We start from the raw sequence: 15,611 nt of genomic DNA, 5'->3' as shown, positions 1-15,611 counted from the left end.
ATACGGTGGAGCCGAGGATCATTGGCTTTTATCACGCACTTTGGGGCTTGGAAGGCAAGAGAAAGAGGTGTATACCCGAGAATCAAGTGTGCCGCTCGCAATTGACAGTTGACTTCGTTTACATACACCTCGGCCTGCAGAATCCTATCTAAACCCTCTTTGTTGACTAAACTGAGCTTGGGTTTAGTAGAACGCTTATCTGCAAAATCATTGAATTAGAATAAAGTTTCGTCAAAGACAAGGATGTTGGGAAACAAAAGAGAAATGCAAACCAAGACTCATAAATCTACGACTATACCCCTACCTGGTTCTCCCTCCTTAGTCAGACAGGATAAGTCATCGTGCCATTCCCTAGAAAAGATTAGGAAATCCTCCTTTAAATTTTTGTTTGAAGTGGGGAGACACTGGATTAACCTCACTTCGGGATGCCTCGACTTAAGGTAATATCCCTGTCCCTTTAGATGGTGCAGGCTGTATGCCCAATTCACATCGTGGTGGGTCAAATTTAGGTTCATTCTCTCGTTTAAAGCTTCTATACTCCCCGAGACCCTAAACATATTTGGGGTGCACTGAGTGGGAGATAGTCTAAAAAACCTGAGGTAATTCCTAGTAATAGTACCCATGGGAATGGTCATCCCTCCCTCTATGAAGGCAATCATGGGAATGACCACCTCTCTTGTTTTCCTAGCACCTACCCACTCCCCCTGGGCAGCATACTTCATGCCTACTATTGGTGGGATCCTATACTTAGCCCTAAAACTTTCCATACCCTTCTCGGACTCAACCAAACATTTGAACTTACCCATTCTTCTAAGAGGTTTTGAAGAAAAATTAACAAGTTTAAAATGAAAACTAAAAGGGTTTAAGAAGACTTACAGGTTTAAAAAAAGGGTCCTCAGACAAATTTCTAGTATTTGTAGACGCACAGGGAGATGAAAGAGAGAGAGAGACAAGTTCAGTGTATAAGCTCTAGGACTGTGTGATTGTTGAAAGTAAGAAAAAGAATTGATTTGAAAAGCTATTTATAGTGGCATAGAAGTTACAAGTGGGAAAGTTCCCGCTCGTAAAACAAGAAAAATCCTTCACCGTTTGATTTACATCCTATTGTTGAATGTGGGGGACAAGGGCACCGCCAAAATTTAATGATGGCATGCTCTGGATGCCAAAGCGTCAGGAGCGTGCCTTGAGTAGGTAAAAAGACATATAGGAGATCAGGAATATAGAATAGGACCACAAACAAGATGGGCTAAGGACGTCAAAATCATCATTTCCTCCCGAGGAGTCGAAAAGCAAGATTTTGAGGGGCTATTGTGGGGTTCAGTTAATCATGAGGTACTATTAAGGTTGTACTAATTGGGCCTATGGCCCAATCCGAGGACATTAGCTAATCCGAGGATGGCCAGATGAGCTTATAAGGGGAACGGTATAAAGAGAAAAGTAAAGATAGTATAAGATAAGTCCAACGAATGTCTGAGGAGAAAAGCCATCTCGGAAACAAGGGTCCGAGGTTAGTAAGAGTGCCATATCATCATGGACTTTCTTCAAAGTTACATCACAACTAAAAGTTGGACGTTGGACAAGGGGTAAGAAAAGGGGAGGGCAACAAATATCTTCAAAAAGCTGCTACCTCCACATTAAATGCCTCCCAACTAACTCTCTAGCCGCATTAATGTGGAGGTGATACCTGAACAATGGTCAAGCAGCCTTACAGCTACTAGTTGATGGTTCTAGGAGGTGTTGAATGGGACAAGAAGGAGTTCCCAGAATCTAACCTACACGTGTATGGTAGGGATGATACCAAGATTGTAGTATATAGCATGAGAAGATGGCCTAAAGGGAGGGATCAGAAAAAATCAAGAAATTTTTGTAATAATACTGTGAACTCTTATAACATTGTTCATAAACAAGGCATTATAATATAAGCTCCTCAGGTCATTCCGAGGACAGCCTTTCTTGTCTTACTTGTGTTTAATAGCCTTAAATTAGCAAATTTTATTGTTTTTCTTCTGGAGTAGATCTAGTTCTTTCATCTACGCTCTACAAATTTATTTTTTGGGCTTTTTGGACTAAAACCCAATCCTATATTGGGTCCAATCCAAATTCAGTCCTTACAACACCCCTTCAAGACATTGTTATAGAGCCACCTATAGGCATGTCCACATTAATCTTGAGAAGTTGAAGGCTGCAGCTGAAGGGTTTGCTCAAAGTAGGTTCTACTCTCTCTGTCTGTCTCACTGTTGGAAAATTCTTTTCATTTAGCAGATACAAATTCTTTTCATTTAGCAGATACAGTTGCTATTATCCCTTTATTTAACATTGGTCAAAGTAGGTCTTCTCAAAACAAAAAACAGAATTAACAAAAGTTCGGTACTTTCAATGGAGAAAAAAGAAAATCAGCAAAATGGAGTCTAATATGCTGTAGGTGAGGTTTTTTGATCATTGAGATCTTAATACAACTAAGAAAGACTACTACTTTCACGCAACTGGCTTAGAGATGTTATGAATGTCACTTAAACTATTTAAAACCAATCTGTTAGATATGTGATATACGATTCAACAACATATGGTTGTTTAGTGCAAAAATAGTTCTCACTGGATTTATCCGTGGTCTTAATCCTATTATATATTTCATGTTTGACAAATCAAAGTTGGACTCACGGTCCCTGAACTCATTCTCACGATAATCCCCATGCCTCCCAGCCGCCATATTTTTTTTTTCTTTTTTGCATATATATAAATCTCAAAATCTAACTCCAAACAATTTTTTTAATTTTTTTCAAAACAATAAACCCTAACCCTGATTCAATTTTCTATAAAAACTATAACCCAAAATCAGAAAATCAAACACACAAAATTCCCAACCCTTTTTTCAAAAAAAAAAAAAAAGCATAAAAGGAAATTACAAAGGCTTAACCCTAAATCGAAACAAAGCGAGATCCAAAAAACAATAGGAGAAAAAAAAATGATACAATTAAATCAGTGAAAAAAAAAGGAAATACTTACAGACCTTGGATGTATTCGTGCTATTCAGCTTGAAATTCACTCGGATTAGAGAAGTAGGGTTGAGAATCAAAACCCTAGAAATCGTAGCATAAAGAATAAAAGTTAAACACGAAGGTGGAGAGGGGAAAAAAGAGGTGTCAATATTACGTATCATCAGAAATCATATTGAAACTCGGCAGCATTCAGATATTACCTTATTTCCTTTCCAAAGTCAGTCAACCTGGCTACGCCATCTCCCCCACTTCAACAATCAAAAGCAATGCCCTATAATCAAAGTCATACCAACGTCAAAACCAATCAAAACCTTAGAATAAAAAATGTGAAGTTAAACAATCAGAAGCAATACCCACACTTCCATACCTGATTTCGATCAAAGAAGATGAGCAACTTGAATCGCCGATTGAGATCCTCGAACAAAATGTTTGAGAGAGCCTACGAGAAAAAAAAAATGGAGGAAGTTAGGAAGTGATCTGAAAATGTGGGTTTAAAAATTTACCTGAGGGCTTCAGATCAGATAAATGGAGGGTAAGGGCTTCAAATCGAAGAGATGGAGAGTGAGGGCTTTAGATCAGAGAGATGGAGAGTGAACGCTTCAGATCGAAGATGGAGGGTGAGGGCTTGAGAGTGACAGATGGAGGGTGAAGGCTTGAGATTGGAGATGGAGGGTGAGGCTAGGGCTTGAGAGATGGAGGCTGATGTGTGATTGGAGAGGGTTGAAAATTTTTAGTATAGTATTTATACAAAGCCTAAAGCCACGTTTTTAACCTACTGCTATAGGCAAATCTGAAGTGGTGTTTAATAAACGCGGCCACTTCCTAAACTAAAGCCGCATTTTATACACACAGCCACAAACTAAATTTATAGCCGCGTCTATAAAATGCGGCTTTAGGCAAGCTAGAGCCACATTTTTTGAACGCGGCCATAGTTAAGATTAAAAATAAATAAATAAATGAAATATGCAAGTCCTATAGCCGCATGTTTTAAACGCGGCAATAGCTCCACCCTAAAAAATGTAGCTATAGCTCAAGAAAACACAGTTTTAGACGTGTTCTATGGCCACATGTTTTAAACGTGGCTTTTGTTGTTTTCTTTAAGCTGCATTTTTAAAAACGCGGCTTTAGCCCGTTTATAGCCATGTTTTTGCAAATGTGGCTTAAAAAAACACGACCTAAGACCTGCGTGTTTTGTAGTGAGTCACAGAGGCAACCTATGTAAGTATTGAACTCATTACCACCACCCTTGATCTTATTTTTACAAGGACTTTGTAATAAAGTTTCTTGATTGCTTAAATAGTTATATGTTCATTCAAGAAAAGAATTCACTTAGGTATTGTTTAACCATTTCAGCAATGTCATAGAGGCTGAGTATCCCAAAGTGATCAGAGTTTATTATAATCTTGTCCATCCATGAAGAGCAAAAGACACATTTTAAGTCCAAATCCATTTATATGTGTTAGGTTCTAAAAGTTTAGAATAATTGGTAAATCGTGAACACAAACTTGTCGAGATATAGATCTTAGAGACTATAGGTATTATTAGACAATGCTCAAGGTGATTCAAGTCAAGATTCAAGAACATACAAGATGCAGGAAGAAGATTTCATAATCTGTCTGGTTTGATCGATCGAAAGACAGGTTCGATCGATCGAAAGACAGACTCGATCGATCAAAAGTCGTATCTGCAGAATTTTAATTAAGCCCAAATAGCAGTTCAAGCCTATTAAGGATTAGGGTTTCAGATCTACTTCTCCTAGTATATAAAGGAAACCCTAAGCACGTTTTTATAAGGCTTTTTAGAGATTGAAGAGAGTGCCTCTTTTGTATTTATGGTTTTGTTCCTAAAAAGTTCTCTCATATCTTCTAACGGTGTTATTACTTGAAGAATCTCAAGATCTAGTATTGTAGAAGTTGCTGCCTTCTCTAGTCATCAAAGGTGCTGATGATCTAAACCTTCAGGGGTGGTCTTGGAGTCACAAACAGGAGAGTTTATGTTGCCAAACCTTTGAGTGGGATCTCAAAGTCACAAATGTGGGTGTTTGTGTTTTGCAAAGGCCAAAGAAAGGAGTCCGTGGTCTCGGAACTTGCACGTGGTCGTGTCAGTTAATTTCTACTAGTGGGTAGCAATAGGATGTTAGTGGTCTAAGTTGCTTCTGTAAAATTTCGATTCTTTCTAGTGGATTTGCTTTTTACCTTGAGGATAGCTAGGTTAAATCCTCCCCAGGTTTATTACCGGTTTGGTTTTCCTGGGTCATCGTATCATTGTGTTATTTATATTTCCTCTACTTTGCATGATATGATTATATGATTGTGTTAACCTAGATCTGTAACTTGGACTAAGTAATCTCTTGGCTAATTTACTAGGTTAATTCAGTTGTGTTTTAAGGGGTCTAAAAACTCACAAGTGGTATCAGAGCAGGTAGCTCTTTTGTTTTAGATCTTTTGATCTAAGAGCTGATCCTTAACCTCTGTTGTCATGGATAATTTGAAGTGTCTTTCTAATCATGTTTCTGCTCATGCTTCTATTGATTTTATTGATGCTTGTGAAACTCTTCGTAAGGAATTATTGAAATCTATGAAAATTGCTAAGAAATTCAAGGAAGAGTTAAAATTGACTAATCTTGAAAAAGAGGAATTGGTTGTTAGATTAGATGAATCTAATAAAAAGAATGAATTTTTGAGAAATCAAATTTCCTCTCAAGATGAGAAGATGAAAAACTTGGAACAAGAGTGAGTTGAATCTAAAGCTAAAATTGAAAATTTGACTAGTACCAAGCCTGCTGTTGATAACAAAAGTGTTTCTGTTTCTCTTAAACCTAAAATTGAGAAAGTTTATGTCCCTCCTTTCAAGAGGAATAATAAAGAAAAGGCTTATTTTGCTAGGTTAGACAAAGGTAAAAGTTCTGAAGTAGATGCTGAAGTTTCTAAACCTAAGTCTAAACCAACTGTTAGAGAGCATAATAGATCTGTTTTTGTGCCTACTTGTCACCTTTGTGGTGTTGTTGGTCATATTAGACCAAATTGTTCTGTGTTGAGGCAAAAACCAAAATCTGAGATTGGATTTGTTGTTAGGAATACTGATGTTCCTAAATTTGTTCCTATTTGTCACTTTTGTGGTGTCTCTGGTCACATTCGTCCTAATTGTCATAAACTGAAATTTAAATATTCTATATTTCAGTCTAGGATTTGTGATGATATTTCTCCTGCCATAAGTCCATATAAATTGTTTCATATTCTTTTGAAAAATTTGAGCTTGTTGGCTTGTGAAAGGAATTTGCAGGATTTCAATCTTTCTTAGAAGATTTGAGTATTCCCTCAAATACACTCTGCTTCACATGGATTTTCACCTACAAAGCCAAAGACTTGTGCTAGATGGGTGAGAAAAGATTCTCTAAGGTGAGTGTTGCTGACTTGTCCCTAATTTAATTCTTTCAATTATTTGTGGACATGTCTTGTTTCTGTTTTTTTGGTTTTTTATTTAAAAAAAAAATCGAAAAATATTGAAAAGTTTTCAAAAAGACAAAAATATTTTATTTTGAGTCTTGTTTTATTTTTCTTGAGGATTACATGAATTATGATATCTCTCTCTTGATTTAGAACATGCTTGACATTGTGGAGAAGCTTGGATAGTATCTGTTATATAAGTGCTAAGCTATTTTTGATTTTGTGTGAGTATGTACTAGTTTGTACATGTACTTATGGGTTAATTAAGAAATTGATATTTCTTGTTTGTGTACCCTCTATAGCTTAGTTAAGCACTGTCATGCATTGCATTTGTATTGTTCATTTAGCATAATGTGTGCTTTTTGTTCTTGGTCATGAATTTTTTTTAAACCAAAAATATTTTTGTGTTTTGTGTTTCACATCTTGGATTTATAATCAAGGATTGGCCATATTATCTTTACATAATAAGTTTATGTACCTTGTTTAGGTTGGATGAACTTATTTTATTGCACTTTACTAGTTTGAGCTTTGTAGTGCATGTTGTGTGGGAGATGTTTATAGTTTTTGATCACTTTGTCTTGATCTTAAAGTCACATGTCTTTGACTATCGGACTTGAACCTTTTGAGAAAAGCATAAATAACCATCTCACCACTATTTACTAGCCAATCATGAACACCTTAGTGCATATTGTAAGATTTTGTGCTCAAGAAAGTGTAGCACATGCATAAAAAGAACCTAAGGTGTAGCCTCGGTTTAAATGTTAAAATTGGTGTGTACATTATTGGACTTAATGTTAAATCAATCAAATAAAATTTGTGTGTACATTATTCTGGCTTTTTAATAAGTTTCTGCTCAAATAAAATTGGTGTGTATATTATTAGGCAAATCAAGAAACTTACATGATTGCAAGCTTGTTTTCTAGGAGATGTGGGAGTTATATGATGTAACTCTTTAGGTGATAGTCTCTTTCAAATTCTATGTGATGAATTTTGTAGAAATTATGATTGATTTCTATTTACATATCACCTCACATGTTTTTCAAGCTTCTGCTAGTTGGACACACTGCACAAGTTAGTCTTTGCTAAACTTGGTACATTATATTATGTGTGATCTTGTTGTGGCCATCCAAGATTACATGTTCCTAGATTTTGATACAAAATGTTTTTAATGTTTGAGTTTTGGAGACAAATTGGTTGAAAAACTTGTTTTTGGAAGATCTGGGTTGAATTCAAGTGTTTTTGAAAAACTTTTAATCTCATACTCATGCATTTCATTCATGAAATATTGTGCTTTGTGGAGTTTCTACATTAAATTTCTCTGTTTTTCAAAAATTAGATTTTTCTAGATTTTCGATCGATCAAATCTGTCTCTCGACCAATCGAAATTGCAATAAAATTTTTGGTTTGCATCTACCTGACTCAATTGGTATTCGATTAATGCTCAATCGATCGAAACTGAAAATTTTCAGTTTTTTTTTTTTTTTTTTTTTTTTTTGTATTTGACCAATTTTTTTTTTCATTCATCATTTATGTTTAGGATTCACATGAATTGCATTGATATATATATTTTTTTTTTTGGTGTCCATCTTGCAGTTTTACAGTCATATCTTTCATTGTTTCACACATAACATGCATACACTTTGCTAAATTGGGTACTCCACTTGATTTAAAAATTGATTGATTAATTTTTGAGTTATGTACGTTTTAGTATATACTATTTTTATTTGTGAATTGCAGAAATTTTTTTTTCTTAAGAGATATGATGGATAATCAATGTGCAAATATTTTCTCTACTCATGCAACTGTTTATGGGTAACAAAGTATCAAGTTTGCATTTATTGAAAGAGAGAATATTTTTCTTCATGTGTATCCTCAACTTAGTTTTTAAGTTTGGTTTGTGTGTCTTTATTTTCCCCACCTCCTAAATTTTCCCAAAACTTGTTGTGTTTTTTCTATTTTTATAGGGGGAGAAGTTTGTTTTTAACCTTTGCTCTTCATAGGGGGAGTTGTCTCTATTTTCTATAGAGTTGAATTGTTTTGTGTTCCCTTAATTCTCTATTTTCTCTTGATCTTTGTTGTGTATGTTTTCTGTTTACTCTTTGTATGAGTTGTCTTTGTCAATACGTGACAAAAATGGGGAGATTTAGATAAAATGTGGGAATATGTGGGAATCCTATTTGTTTTGGGGGAGATAAAATTGTTTTTCAAAGGGGGAGAATATAAAAACTTTTTGATGTATCTGACTTAGGGGGAGAGTTAGAATTTACTTTTGTTTTTTATATTATGTTTCATATTATTGTTTATATGTCTTTCTTTCCACACATGCAGTGATATGTTTGTTGAGTATTTCAGGAAAGATAGGTACATTTTGATCAAGACCTTCTACCTCTTATTGGCAACTTCTTGGTTAGAAAGTCTTAGATTGGGATTTGTGATGTAATTGGGCATTTTATTGTATTGGGTTGTTCTTGTATTTGAGCATTTCATTTCGTATGAAAGTTTTGTCATGAATTGCCAAAGGGGGAGATTGTTAGGTTCTAAAAGTTTAGAACAATTGGCAAATTGTGAACACAAACTTGTTTAGATATAGATCTTAGAGTCTATAGCTATTATTAGACAATGCTCAAGGTGATTCAAGTTAAGATTCAAGAACATAAAAGATGCAGGAAGAAGATTTCATAATCTGTCTAGTTCGATCGATCGAAAGACAGGCTCAATCGATCAAAAGTCATATCTGCAGAATTTTAATTAAGCCCAAACAGCAGTTCAAGCCTATTAAGGATTAGGGTTTCAGATCTACTTCTCCTAGTATATAAAGGAAACCTTAAGCACGTTTTTATAAGGCTTTTTAGAGAGAGAAGAGAGTGCCTCTTTTGTATTTAGGGTTTTGTTCCTAAAAAGTTCTCACATATCTTCTACTGGTATTATTACTTAAAGAATCTCAAGATCCGGTATTGTAGAAGTTGCTACCTTCTCTAGTTATCAAAGGTGCTGATGATCTAAACCTTCAAGGGTGGTCTTGGAGTCACAAACAGGAGAGTTTGTGTTACTAAACCTTTGAGTGGGATCTCAAAGTCACAAACGTGGGTGTTTGTGTTTTGCAAAGGCCAAAGAAAGAAGGAGTCCATGGTCTCGAAGCTTGCATGTGGTCATGTCAGTAAGTTTCTACTGGTAGGTAGCAATAGGATGTTAGTAGTCTAAGTCGCTATTATAAAACTTCGATTCTTTCTAGTGGATTTGCTTTTTACCTTGAGAATAGCTAGGTTAAATCCTCCCCAGGTTTTTTATCGGTTTGGTTTTCTTGGATCATCATATCATTGTGTTATTTATATTTCCGCTGTTTTGCATGATATGATTATATGATTATGTTAACCTAGATCTAAAACTTGGACTAAGTAATCACTTGGCTAATTTACTTGGTTAATTCAGTTGTGTTTTAAGGGGTCTAAAAACTCACAATATGGATGATACTTGATAATTAAATACAAAAACTTTGATGCATTTTGACAAATTCTTCAACCATTTAATTCAACTTAATTTAAACGCAGTGAAATCATCCATTCATATTCCTGACTAAACCATATTAGGCATCACAAGTTCACATCCCATGAAATTCTTTTATTCCTATTCTTAGATTGCAAAATGCCTATGGAACTTCATAAGGTGCCAAATTGCCAATAAAGCTACGTTTTGCATGTAACTGAGAGTCTGGCTTTCGGTGCTAAACTCTCCGGCCACACAATATTTGCATGGAATTGAGAGTCTGGCTTTCAATGGGGGTTATTTTATTGATTATTTTATTTTATTTTTTGTTTAATTATATTTACAACTCAAAACTTAAAAGAGTTATTTTAAATTTTGATTGAAGGAGCTTGGAACTTCGCATGATTGGATTTCTTAGAAATTCAATAAGTAGAATCCAAGATTTCATTCTTTTTTATTTTTTGTTTTGTTTTGGGTCGACGTCCGAACCACAATGATGAAAGGCTTTGCACAACAAACAACGACAGTGTGTCACAAAATCTCACCAAGTATGACTTCGCTGGATCTGGTGCTCTTTGTGATGGGTCTTGCTATCGTGGGTCGGGTCAAGCACAGTAAGATGGGTCTTGTGGGTTAAGAGAGTTAGGGAGTTTTTAGGGAAATCAGATGAGTTACAGAAGACAATAGATAGGGTATTTTAGTTCATGAGGAAAATTTATAAGGTTATATTAGGGTTTTTGATTTCATTGTTTATATTTTTTTAATTCTATAATTAGAGGTGTGAGAATTTAAATCCTAGATATGTGAGTAGCAGAACTAGGATTTGAGTTAGGGGGGGGGCAAAATTTGTATATGATATATGCACTTTCACAAAAGAAAAAAAAAAGTCAAATATTATAATAGCTAAGTACAGAGGAGTTTATCAAGTTTCATGATGGATTGTGGCTTTTCAAGCGGTGCACTTTGCTTTCCACATTGGTATGCAAGACTGCATTTTTGAAGGGATTGATCAGGGCCTTTTTGGTAAAGTATGATAGGGAAACATTAAAACTTATGTGTAAGGCATGCTAGTGGAGGACTTGTGATTACTTATTTGTTCACTTAGAAGGTAGAGTTATGCTATGTTTCGAGACTAATGAAACATAGTGGAGTTTTAGTTGGCTGAATTATCATTAAGTGTGATGAGTTGAGCTTTTGGCTAGATGAAATTCCTCATCATAGGATAAGAAAGATCTTTGATCTAGATTGTTATTTCTATCAAAAGAAAAAAAAAATAAAAAAAATAAAAAAAAAAGAAGGTTTTTGGGGTTTTTAATAAGTATTAGCTATGAAACTAAGGGTGTTTTTTGGGCAGGCCGCCCGGGGGAGGGGGGGCAGCTGCCCCCCTCGATTCCCTTGGCTCTACCCTTAGATGTGTCATTTGAGTTATAAAGTTCTTGGAAAAGTAATAATAGTCTTTCAAATCGCTAGAGGGAGTACATTAGTAAATTAGTTTCTAAGTCTCATGCATCATGCAATTTGTTAACCATTAATTGGATGTATGATTTAATTTGCAAAAAAATTTATGAGTAGAATATCAATTCTCACAACGCAATCTGTAATAACCGAGAGGGCGTGGTTCATGCTCTCTTCCTTTTCCCAAAATTGGTGGTTTTTTGGAATCTTCAACCCTCCCTACAATTGCACCAGTACACTCGACTTGACAAGTACCCTTATGGACAGGTCCTGAATCTTCTTTTTATAAAATAAATTTCGATGGAGCTATCTTTGATAAAGATAACAATGTAGGTCTGGGTGTTGTCATTCGGAATAATGAAGGTTTAGTCATGGCTTCTTTGTCACAATTGATACCTTTGCCTCCCACGGTCATTGAGGTGGAAACTTTAGCAACAAGACAAGCACTTGAACTGGCAGCAAATGATATTCACTTCCTTACCTCACACTTTTCAGCTTTCAATTTATCTTATGTATGTAGGCATTGTAATAAGATTGCTCATTCATTTGCCAAAAAAAAAAAAGCAATTTTTTCCCACCCTTGTTAGTTTGGATGGAAGATGTACTACCAAACATTATTTATGTGCTACAGGCTGATTTGAACAACCTCTCTTAATAATATGTACTGAACTTCTTCTATTAAATAAAATAAAATAAAATAAAAATTAAAAAAAAAAAAGATTACCAATTGGAAATTTTCATAATTTGGGATGTGGAGTGCATGTATTCCTTAGTTTAAAGTGATATTTTATTAATGTGGATTCCAGTTAACTCAATTGGTAAAATTTCTGATGGTTGAATAAGAGATCTGGGGTTCAATCCTTGCCTACACCAAAAACCGATTAGTGTCTTGGTCAGATGATAAAAAACTATCATCAGAAGCAAATGCCATAGGTTGAAACTTTCTCAAAAAATGATATTTTATTAATTAACCCTTTTGATTCATTAGTCATCGTATTATTATTGTTGAATCTTCAATAAGGAATAGCTCACACAAGTAAATCTATGAGTTTCACTCTCTCTAGTTGTATGGGTTTCTTGGTTCCTCAACTGCCATAATGAAATTGTATGTAAAGTATTCACTATTAGGTTCTTGTGAGAAAGAAATTCTTGGGACACCCATTTCATTGTTGGCCTATACATTGGTTTAGTGTGTAAGCATGCAAATGCAATTGTAGCAACAAGGAAAACATCTCATGCAACTAGTCGATTTGGAGGTGGGAGACATTGGTCTGATATTTCATTTAGCATCAGATTTTGAGTTGATGATGATGGTGGTGATAATGATAATGAAGTCAAGAGTTCTCCTGGATGTCTTCCCATCAGTATTTCTAGTGCCACCACTCCAAAACTATAAACATCACATTTTTCAGTCACCTCCAGAGTATAGGCCAATTCTACATATATAATTTTTTTTATTTTTTTTAAAAAACGATAATATTAACAAAATGTGATGCCTTTCATTTTTCTTTAATTTTTTTTTACTTGTCTTTTTATATGCTTTTTTATGCAAATTTTAGTTCAACTGTGAAAGATATTGTTTGCCACCACATGGTTCAGTTCATATAATAAACAACAAAGTAAGCTAAGTAGCATGATTATTTAGAAAGCCTTGCATGGTTGACCATTTTAAGTAATAAATGAAAGTGTAAGGTAGAATATGAAAAGAATAATTCACCTGGAGCAACATTACCATAAGTCCTAACAATTAAAGTTTGATTGGAGGAACTAGGATCAAGAAGTTTATCTGTGCTGAAATCAGAGATAGAAGCCTCCAACTCAAAGTTTAATAGTATATTGTTGCTGGTTGTATCTCGATGAAAAATTATTGGGACACATTCATGATGCATGTAAGACAAGGCATGTACTATACTGTTGATGACGTTCATCCTCTTTATCCAATCCAATTCCATAGCTTCAACATTATTGCTTAGGACACAAAACAAGCTTCCCCTTTCCATATACTCAAAGACCAAAAACATATACAACATTTATGCAAACAATAGCCATGTAGTTTAACAATATTTCTATGTCGAATTTCTGTTAACATTTTGATTTCGTTTTTGAAACTCTTGTCAAAACTCCATTCCTCAGTCTCTAAGTGATGAAATTTCTTTAAGGCAACCATTTTACCACTAGGCAATTATGCTTTGTAAATTCTACCATAACTTCCTATTCCAATACAATATCTAATGTCAAAGTCCTCTATTACTTTAATGATGTCTTCATATGCAATTTTTCCATCATAATTCCATATCAAGGATATGTCCCCATTTTTTGTTTCCCTTGACTCAGATTCAATTTTCCTAATAGATGAAAAAAAATACCCAAGAATTGAAAGCACAAGAAAAAAAACTCAATAGAACAAGAATTTTTCTTTTGTAGTCAATCGATGTATTCTTGTTTGGGGAAGATGAAAGACGAGGGAAACTTTTGATGTCACCACATAAATCCTAGTTGCGAATATGTGTATCATAACTATAATTTTTGAAAACATCCAGAATTTGACCCTCCAAAGAATTGTATGACAAGTTAACATTTTTTTTTTTTTTGAGAAAAGGGGGGATTTTTCCTGTAAGGTTATTGTAGCTAAGGTCAATCCAACATATTGAACAATGGGCACCAATTTGAGAGGGAATGGTTTGAGTTAAGTAGTTATGGCTTAAAAACAAAGTGTACAAAGAATGACAATTAGCTATTTCAATGGGGATGGAACCACTAATTTGATTCCAATCAAGGTTCAAATGATTCAATTGAGTCAAATAACATATAGTGGATGGTATTTTACCCGTGATGCTATTATTACTGAGGTACAAGTAATTTAAACTCTTCATATTGCCTATTTCTGATGGAATGGAACTTTTCATCTGGTTTGAATCGAGATCCAATTCTATCAAATTGGTTAAATGACCTAGAGATGAAGGTATCGAACCAATGAGCGCTTGTTATATTTGAGGGACAAGAGCTTCAAATTCTTCATGTTGCCTATTTCAAGTGGAATGGAACTGTTGATTTGGTTTGAATTGACACACAACTTTGTCTAACTGGTTAAATTACCTAGAGACGAAGGTATCGGTCCAGTGAACTTGTCATGTTCCGATTTCGACACTAACAACTTCTTTAGCATTCCTATTTCTGACACTATAGAACAATTGATTTCATTATAAGACAAATCCAGATTGGAAAGATTAGTTAAAAGGCCAAGAGTTGAAGGGATTGGTCCAACAAATGTGTTATTACTCAGATCTAATTCAAAGAGATTTTTTTAATTTCCTAGTTCTTTGGGGATGATACCAGTGATGAGATTACTAGAAATGGAAAAATCCTCTCTAAGTGAGTAAGATTGGCAAGTGAAAGTGGCAAGTTACCTGTAAGTTTATTCGAAGCCAAATCGAGATACATGAGTCTCGAAAGATTACCTATCTCTTGTGGGATGCTCCCTCGAAGTCTAGTATGTTGGAGCATTTTAATATTAATCAATTAAAATGAATAAATATTACAACATAAATGTAAAAAGATGTGGGAGTGAATATGGAAGATGAAGAGTTAGTAAAATTGTTTAATCCCATATTGAAAATTAGAGAGACTATTTTATTCTTTTTAATTGTGATGATTAATGAGCTAATAGAAATTGACTCAAATATTAGGTTAAATATGTGCGCAAGGGAGAGGGTAAAGGGTGGAGGTGTCAATATATCTTTGTAACGCTTCTGCCATCATTGCAGCATTTAATTCCACGCCATTCACAATGAATTGAGGTATGGTTGGAATAGCTACTCCACACCACTCACTCTCCTGCAGAGCCTTTGCTTCAAAATCCAGCGCAATAACCATATTTGTTAAAGTTTACTTGATTGATGAATGCAAGGGTAAATGGTTGATTGTTATATTCATGACTCAAGACACCTTTAAAATTAAGTGAGATATGGATATAGATAAAGACTACAAAGTCACTTTTTCTTTATCTTTTTTACTTTGAAAAAAATACCTACGTAATTCTCACGAAATATTCTCCCTTTGAATCCTATTGAAGTGCGGAACTTTGAAATCTACCAGCAAAATTTCCTGGAATTATCTTGGAAATTTTTTCTGATTAGTCCACATGATGCAATTGAAGGAGAAAATGGGCAAATGCCCTTTTCAAAAAAAAAAAAAAATCTAGCATTTTGCCTATTTTAAGAAACTAATTAGG

General features: G+C 34.6%; 1 pseudogene; it reads right to left on the bottom strand.

Annotated features, from left to right (window-relative positions):
* Positions 1 to 12,379: 12,379 nt before the first annotated feature.
* On the bottom strand, positions 12,380 to 15,253 carry LOC126703670 (MDIS1-interacting receptor like kinase 2-like; annotated as a pseudogene).
* Positions 15,254 to 15,611: the final 358 nt, after the last annotated feature.

This window comes from Quercus robur, chromosome 2 (assembly GCF_932294415.1).
Source record: "Quercus robur chromosome 2, dhQueRobu3.1, whole genome shotgun sequence".
Classification (NCBI taxonomy): domain Eukaryota; kingdom Viridiplantae; phylum Streptophyta; class Magnoliopsida; order Fagales; family Fagaceae; genus Quercus; species Quercus robur.
This window is presented reverse-complemented; position numbering and strand designations above follow the sequence as displayed.